Raw genomic sequence first — 8,588 nt, forward strand, 5'->3', positions numbered from 1 at the left:
TGGGCCCTCCCCTAAGGCCCCGGGGTCAGGGGCAGGTGCGCTGACCCCTAAGGCTGTGCTATGGAAGGGGGACCATGGAGCCCCAGCTTTGCACAGGTAGGCTTCTCCTGCAGGGCTGCAGTGCCTGAGTCCCAGGAGCAGAGCACAGAAGCCCCCGAGCCCCCCTTCCTATTGGAAAAGATTCCATTTAATCTTGCAACCAATTCACCATCACTTTGCCCTCCCAAAGTTCTGGGTCCCACAGAAATAGAAGAACAAAAGCCCATTGAATATTGTTGATCACAGTCCTTGTGATTCAGAAAACGAAACACATTCATTCCCTCTCAATCCTCCGTCCCCAGGTCAGGTTTCACAAAGGAGTTGTTGATGGATTCCGTGAATGGGGCCGCTGGCGTGCTGGCTGGGCCTTCCTCGCGATAAATATTCATGTGAAGAGGAGAGACAAAGACAGTGAGGTTCAAATACAGGGCACGCTTGTGCGCAGCCCCACGCCCGGAGTCTGCGGAAGTGCCCCAGAGGATGCCGGGCGCCCCAGGCAGAACCGGCCCTCCTGGGCCGCGAGCTCTGTGGCCGGGCCGGGAGGAGCTCTGAGATGCTGGGGAAGAGGAGACTGAGCTGCTGCATTTCACTCGTGGGGGTGTCGGGCAGGCATGCGGGAAGTCTGCTGACCGCTGGACTCCCCGGAGGACCTTTGAGCATGAAGCATCTCAGGTCAGCAGGTTTCGTCCTGCAGCGGAGACTGAGCACGGAAGTAAGGGAGGAACTGACAAGGGCCTGTGGGCGGAGCTGGACCCTGTAAACAACTCGGAAGCCCTCACTTCCATCCCTGCAAGAGAAGTGCTGGGCAAACTGGCAGTCAGTGACTTCTTGGGCCATCTGAGAATTGAGGTGGCAGGGAGCTCACAGCTGACCTCAGGTACGCGGGTGAATCCAGAGCTCTGCTTGCCTGGACGGCGGCTTCCAGGGCCGCACACTGGCGGAACCCATCCACGGTCGCTTGGACAAGTTCTTGGAGGCGACCATGGACAGCAGCCTGTGCATCATGACCCGGAACTGGGAGCAAGCAAGGTGTCTGCAGTGGGTGATGGATAAAAAACGGTGGTTTAGCCAGATGGTAGAATATTATTAAGCCCTGAAGAGAAATGAGCTACTAAGCCATGAAAAGATACGGAGGAGCCTTAAATGCATATCAGTAAGTGAAAGAGTGAGACAGGATGAGATGGCTGGATGGCATCACCGACTCGACGGACATGAGTTTGAGTGAACTTTGGGAGTTGGTGGTGGACAGGGAGGCCTGGCGTGCTGCAGTCCATGGGGTCGCAAAGAGTCAGACACGACTGAGAGACTGCACTGAAGTGAAAGAAGGCAGTCTGACAAGGCTACAGATGGTGTGATTCTAACTCTCTGGCCTTCGGGAAAAGGCACCGCTGTGGAGACAGTAGAAGGATCAGCGTTTATAAGAGGTTTCAGGCAAGCAAGGGAGCAGTTAATGGGAGGAGATTAGAGGACTTTTAGGGCAGTAAAGCTTCTCTGTAGGACACTGATAATGGTGGGTACACGGCATTGTCCACTTGTCCAAACCCATGGAAGATACACCGAGGGTGATCCCCTGCGCGTCAGCTGTGGACTCGCGCTAACAGGGGGCTGTCCGTCCTGGCTCATTAACTTAACAAATGCACGGCACTGTCCCCTGACGGTGGGAGAGGGGTGGGTATGCGGAACCCGCGGTAGCATTTGCTCAGTTTTTCTGTAAATCTAAAATGCCCTAAACACAGAAAATCAGGATGAAAATAGGAAGTGAGCTCTCCTAGGTGAGCAGCGGGATTTGGACGGTCCCGGTCTCATCTTTGGACGCCTCCAGGACTTTTCCCTACAGTGAACCTTGTGTTTTTCCTCTTTTTTCCTGCAGTTTTTCTACACACACCTGTGGCTGTGAACAGAGGCACACACAGCTTTTGTTTTGCCGTTTATGCAGAGCGTAACACGCCATACGGGCTTCCCGGGCAGCGGCAGTGCTAAAGAGCTCGCCCGTCAAGGCAAGAGACCTACGGGACGTGGGTTCGACCCCTGTGTAGGGAGGGTGCCCTGGAGGAGGGCATGGTAACCCACTCCAGTTTTCCTGCTTGGAGAATCCCACGGACAGAGGAGCCTGGCGGACTAAAGTGCATAGGATCACATAGAGTCAGACATGACGGAAGCGACTTAGCACGCACGCCTTCCACGCGCTATACACGTAGGATTTTGCAGTTTGCGTCTTCAGTTCTCACAGTGTTGTGAGATCTTTTCTCCTCGAGGTACCAACGCACAGTTTATTCAATTAAACAACTGTAAACTTTTCCATTTTGTTATGTTCCAGCTTATGTGTCCATTGTCCTGTCGATGGGCACGTTGGTTGTTTCTGCAGATTTGCTGTATTAATGATGCTGCCTGAACGTCCCTGTCTCCCCGGCACGTGGGTGAGCTGCCTTAGAGGTGGCGGTGGGGGTGCCTCCCAGCTTCTGTGTCGCTCGTCAGCAGCCCTCAGCTGGCCCCTGAGCCTCCACCGGGAGCACGTCTCGCCCGTGCCTGCGACTGTCTGGTTATAAATCTGAAGTCTCCAAGGTTATCTAGCCATTTTAAATATGAATGACATTAAATCCTCCTCACATGTTTGTTGGGCATTAGAGTCCGCCCTCTCTGAACTGCATATTTATATCTTCCTTTTTATTTTTTATTACTTTTCCCCGCTGATGCTTTGTATGAGTTGTTTGTGTATTCCCGATAAAAATTGTTATTGATTTTATTGGATAAAAACCTCCTCCTTCTTTATTATTTATCGCGATTTTGCTGTATCAAGTTTTAAATTTTGATGTCATGAAATACATTATTCATTTCTTCTAGATTTTTTGCTTTTGTGTCTTATTTAAGAAATAAGAATCTGAATAAGAATAAGAAAACACATTTTCTTCTAGGATTTTAAAGTTTAGGTCTTTATGCCATCTGGAATTCATTTTTGTGTGTGGCTTGGGAGAGAGAGAAAATTTTATCTTCCCATATGGCTATGCAGTTGTCCCTGCCTGGCTTATTGAAATGCCCACCCGCTCCTCACCTATTTGTAGGGGCATCTTAGTCATAATTCGAGGTGCATATAAGAGTGGAAATGTCCGCGGACCCTCTCTCTATCTCACCGTGTATTTATTATGAATAAACTTGCCCCAAGGTACAAGGTTGTTCAATGCTTTCTATCATTTTTATATCCCTGAAGCGGCAGGCCTAACCTGGCCGTGAACGCGCCTTTGTTTTATTTGTTTGATTTCTTTTATCCTTTCTCTCTTTCTAGTACTATAAGGCTCGTCAACGAAATAATCAACAAATGTGGCTCAGAGGGTGAAGAATCCGCCTGCAGTGCAGGAGACCTGGCCTTGATCCCTGGGTCAGCAAGATCCCCTGGAGAAGGGCATGGCAACCCACTCCAGTGTTCTTGCCTGGAGAATCCCAGGACAGAAGAGCCTGGCGGGCTGCAGTCCACGGGGTCGCAAAGAGCTGACATGACTGAGCAGTAACGCTGAGTCTTCTCTTCTTGAGCAGCTCAGTTCAGTCGTGCAGTCGTGTCTGACTGTGATCCCATGGACTGCACCCGGGACGCGAGTCTTATCACTGAGGGAAGGCCAGCATTGGTGTCCCAGGGACGGAGGCCTTGAGTCTTTATTTGTAACTTGGACATTCTTTACTTTCGGCCAGTGTGGCCTTTTCTCTAGTAATGACAACAGATGGACAATATATGTCTGCTGGGCCCTAAACAGACTATTTTAGTCAGCATCAAATTCAAGTTAAGTCGGGTATAAGCCAGAATGATTTCCTACATCTTGAGAGGTGAATGCCTCTTTCATCAGGCTTTCCAACCTCCTCCAGCCTGGGTCTGGAGCCCCACAGTCCTACCACAGCAGCACTTACTGGACACGGCACGTGTCCATCTCTGGCCACACACTCGGGACTCAGGATGCAGTGCCCAAGAGCAGGACATGGCAGACAATGCTAAGAAGGGTAAGAAATGGGCCCAGATGGCAGTCCCTGACACCCTGGTAGAAGCCACTGTGGGCATCGCCTGGCATGTGTCAGCCCGTCCTCACCAGAGCCTCTGAGGCAGGGCTGTGTATCATTCTCACTCTCGCGATGAGAAACTCAGACACAGGGCCCAAAGGAGAGCCCATGGGGACCACATCTGGGCTGGACTCCCTGCTCCTCCCTGCTCTTAAATGTCACTCCCGGAGACCCATACCTGTATGTATATGTGTGAATATTATACACTCATGTATGAATATGAATATATGAAAGAAAGTGAAGTCGCTCAGTGGTTTCTGACTCTTTGTGACCTCGTGGACTGTAGCCCACCAGGCTCCTCCGTCCACAGGATTCTCCAGGCAAGAATACTGGAGTGGATTGCCATTTCCTTCTCCAGGGGATCTTCCCAACCCAGGGATCGAACCCGGGAATCCAGCATTGCAGGCAGATGCTTTAACTGCTGAGCTACCAGGGAAGCCCGTAAATATATGAATATACATGCATATGCATATATGCTTTATGCATAAGTGCGTATGTCTTAGGGCTTCCCAGGTGGCTCAGTAGGTAAAGAATCTGCCTGCAATGCAGGAGACACAGAAGACATGGGTTCGATCCCTGGGTCAGGAAGATCCCCTGGAAGAGGGCATGGCAACCCACTCCAGTATTCTTGCCTGGAGAATCCCATGGACCGAGGAGCCTGGCAGATTACAGTCCATAGAGTTGCAAAGAGCTGGGCATGATGGTAGGGACTGAGCATGCGTGCTTTTCCACGTTTCACTGGAAAAGCAATACTGCATCGAGGTTAACACATCAAACCAGTTCAAAGGCCGTGCAAATAGAAGCCCCTCGTTTTGCGCCTGAGGTGTCCTTCCGCTTCCCCGAGGCCATGCCTGCTCACAGTCCTGCGGATTCTCCCAGGCACCCCTCATCCGCCCTGGGCTGCGGGATGTGCCGTATTACTGGGAGTGTGTTTGTCCATAAATCACCCTCTTTAAAACACTAATAGGAGCATTATGTACAGCCTGTTTTGCATTTTGCTTTTTCTCATTTAGCAATGTAGTTTGGAGATGTTCTAATCCATTTTTAAAATAGCTCCATGATATTCCATAAATTATTTCCTCATTCCCATAATGAGAGGCACTTACATTGGTTCCAGGCACTTATAATTATTAAAAAAAATGGAAATCTTTGTAATACATCTTTGCTTTTATGCGCAAGCACTCGGGCAGGTTGCATTCTAAACGCAGAGGCGCCGGGACAGGCAGAAAGTGCATTTTGCCACTTTCAAGATGCTCGGACTTGAGCCAAGAGACAGTGCAGAGGTCATCTGGCAGCCAAGTGGATGAGGGCTTGTCCTGCGCGTCCCTGTCAATCCAGGGCCCCTCACACCTCGACAGGGCAGACCTTACCAAGAGAACACTGGATCACTGGCCTATTCATTGGCTTTCTTTTTTTAACTTCATGTAACCTGAAAATTTTGTATTATGTGGATTGGCTACTTGTGTTTCTTTTACTGAAAATGTTTAAAGAACATTCCCATCTATGTTCTTCAACTGCTTTTTGGAGGAAAGGAATTCTGATCCTTAAATATTTTAAACAGTTTTTTCAAGAATACTTTTTAAATCATTAACCATTTCTATTGGGTATGTTTTGAATCTAATCTGTAATTCAGTTCCAAATACGGAACCATTTCTAGTTCCTGGAAAGAACTACATCAATCATACCATATTTTTCTTTTTGAGACTCGCTTGATTCTACTTGTTAATATAGTTCATAGAGTTTTTGCACCTATGTCTACAGACTAGACACATTTCTAGCTGCGCACGAGTGTGTGTGCACGCGCGCGTGTGTGTGCGTGTGCGTGCGTGTGTGTTGGCGCACGCACTAATAATGTTTTGAGTTCTACTAAACAGCTAAACGGAGAAGGCAATGGCACCCCACTCCAGTACTCTTGCCTGGAAAATCCCATGGACAGAGGAGCCTGGTGGGCTGCAGTCCATGGGGTTGCTAGAGTCGGACACGACTGAGCGACTTCACTTTCACTTTTCGCTTTCATGCATTGGAGAAGGAAATGGCAACCCACTCCAGTGTTCTTGCCTGAAGGATCCCAGGGACGGGAAGCCTGGTGGGCTGCCGTCTATGGGGTCGCACAGAGTCGGACATGACTGAAGCGACTTAGCAGCAGCAGCAGCAGCAAACAGCTAAAAGAGAAAGGTCTCCAAAAATTTAAATAACTTCTCCATTATTTATTCTCTGACATTTTGATAGAATTCAATAAAGAACTGTCTTAGCATGGGTGATTTAAGGGGACAACTTTCCCAATTTTGTATATGATAATTGGTCAATGTAGATAGACTCATCTACAGGTAAATTTTGGACTCTGACTCTATATATAGATAAACTGATGGATAGATGGATGGATGGATAGATAGATACTATATTTCTAGATCTGTTTATTCTTGCATAACCACTTATTTATTCTAGCCTTTTCAAATTATATGTAGCTGAGGAAAAAATATAAATATAACCTGCCTTCATTTTTGGCTATTTCCTACCCTAATCTCTTATTTTGTGTCTCTTCCTCTTCATCTCCCTTTTGCAATTAGGTTTAATATTTTAAATTTCGTAGGGTTTTTTGTAAAGAAGCTACTTTTGAAATTATTTACTAATTACACTCTTTTCTCTCTGATGCATCGTTCACGTCTTTTCTTTTATAAAATCCTCTGTTTTGCCTTTCATTATTTTCCTACTTTTGGTTGAGTGGCCAATTTATCTAATCATCTCTTTAATTCAGAACTTGAAGTATTCATGCCGAGTCACTCGGTGCTTGAACTGCATCACGTCTCACTGTGGTTTCCTCCAGCACTCAGTGTTTCCAGGTGCTTCCTGAGGAAGCAGCAAGCATTTCTTGTGTCCACGCACACGGCCATTTTCTATGCATGATTCACAGGACCTGCCAAGGAGCGGCGCTCTGGGTCCTCAGCCTGGAGCTGGGACATGTAGTTGTGTGGGCCCCTTGCCTCATGCACGAGGCTCACGAGCATTTTGTCTACTTGAGCTTACGAGTGTGCTAAGTTGCTCAGTCGTGTCCGACTCTTTGTGACCCACGGACTGCAGCCCGCCAGGCCCCTCTGTCCATGGGATTCTCCAGGCAAGAACACTGGAGTGGGTGCCGTGCCCTCCTCCAGGGGGTCTTCCCGACCCAGGGATGGAACCTATGTCTCCTGCACTGGCAGGTGGGCTCTTCACCACCAGCACCACCCAGGAAGCCCTACTTGGCCTCGGGGATGAGCCAGGCGAGGCTAACGTCTTCTTCGGGGCAGAGGCCTTCTGTAGTCCTGGGACATCTCCCCTCCAGGCGCGGTCACTGAGGCTGCTGCACTGAGATGGCCCCGCACCCCACCCCGTCTGACCCCAGGCTTCCTCAGCATTGTGGGGAGGCCCGGAGCGTTTGTGGGGTAAGCAAACCTCCAGTTGTGGTGGGGGGACACTGACGGACACTGCCTCAGCCTCCAGCCCAGAGGGGACAGCCAGCAGGGGTCCCTGGGGGTGCTGGAAGGCAGGTCCGAGGCCCATAGGTGGCTGATGCTGAGACAATCCTGTAGCTGGCCCCCGCACCGGGCTCCCCACCTCCTGGCTCACCCTCAGACTCTCCTCGTCCAAAGCCTTGTTCTGGGCCCTGCAATCCTAGGACCCAAATGAAGCTACTTTTAGTTCTGTGCACCCGGCCCTTCTTGCCACCTGCTGTGGGTTTCACTCTGTGTTGGTTACAGACACACAAGTGACAGACGCTTGCCCTGTGCCCATCGTCTCTGCCACGCGGCTCCCGTGGCCTCCTGGAGTAGCTCCATGCTGATCACAAGCCTGTCGGCGCTCACGCGGCCGTGGCCTCCTGGAGTAGCTCCGTGCTGATCACAAGCCTGTCGGCGCTCACATGGCCGTTTCCCGCTCTCTCTTTCTGTTTACCTTTGTCTGCGCCCCTTTGCCCCGAGTGTCTCGATTGCCTTATGCTGGACATACCTTGTAAACGACGCACACACTGGGTTTCAATCTTTGATCTGAGCATCTCCTCTTAGTTGGCAAATGTATCTTATGCAGAAAATGAATGTACTTTCTGCTGTGACACATGCTTGATTACTGACTTCCTCTACTGTATCTCTATTCTCACGCTTCCGTTGCTTTCCGGCGCTCGCTGCTCGGATCGCAGCTTCTCTGTGTGCGTTTCCCTCTGATAATTTGGAAGCTAATCCGTCTGCTTTTTCTGTTGTTGCCTTTGTAACTTTTAATAGCATTTAAAACACTTGTTTCTAGACTCATTTACTTCTGATAGTCCACTAGCCCCCCTCTATGTAAATAAAGTTAATTCTCAGACATGTATCCCAGATATTGTCACCGTCTTCCGATCTCTCTACTTATTTATTTGCATTATTTTCTATTTATTTATGGAAACTGTAAAAATCTGAAATCTGGTCTGTTGCCTTTAAGGACTACTTAAAAGTGCTTGTAAACTGTGGTGACCCAAGAACTAAAGAGCAGATAAAACCAAG

The 8,588-nt window shown here is 49.2% G+C and overlaps 2 long non-coding RNA genes across 2 annotated transcripts; one reads left to right on the forward strand and one right to left on the reverse strand.

The window, feature by feature from the left end:
• Positions 1 to 294: 294 nt before the first annotated feature.
• On the reverse strand, positions 295 to 1,040 carry LOC139183276 (uncharacterized). The gene is made up of 2 exons (XR_011566904.1): positions 912 to 1,040; positions 295 to 406 (listed from the first exon to the last, which is right to left on the reverse strand). It is a non-coding gene; the product is annotated as an uncharacterized lncRNA (long non-coding RNA).
• LOC139183275 (uncharacterized) lies at positions 414 to 2,881 on the forward strand. The gene is made up of 2 exons (XR_011566903.1): positions 414 to 1,470; positions 1,910 to 2,881. It is a non-coding gene; the product is annotated as an uncharacterized lncRNA (long non-coding RNA).
• Positions 2,882 to 8,588: the final 5,707 nt, after the last annotated feature.

Source organism: Bos indicus, chromosome 5, assembly GCF_029378745.1.
Source record: "Bos indicus isolate NIAB-ARS_2022 breed Sahiwal x Tharparkar chromosome 5, NIAB-ARS_B.indTharparkar_mat_pri_1.0, whole genome shotgun sequence".
Classification (NCBI taxonomy): Eukaryota; Metazoa; Chordata; class Mammalia; order Artiodactyla; family Bovidae; genus Bos; species Bos indicus.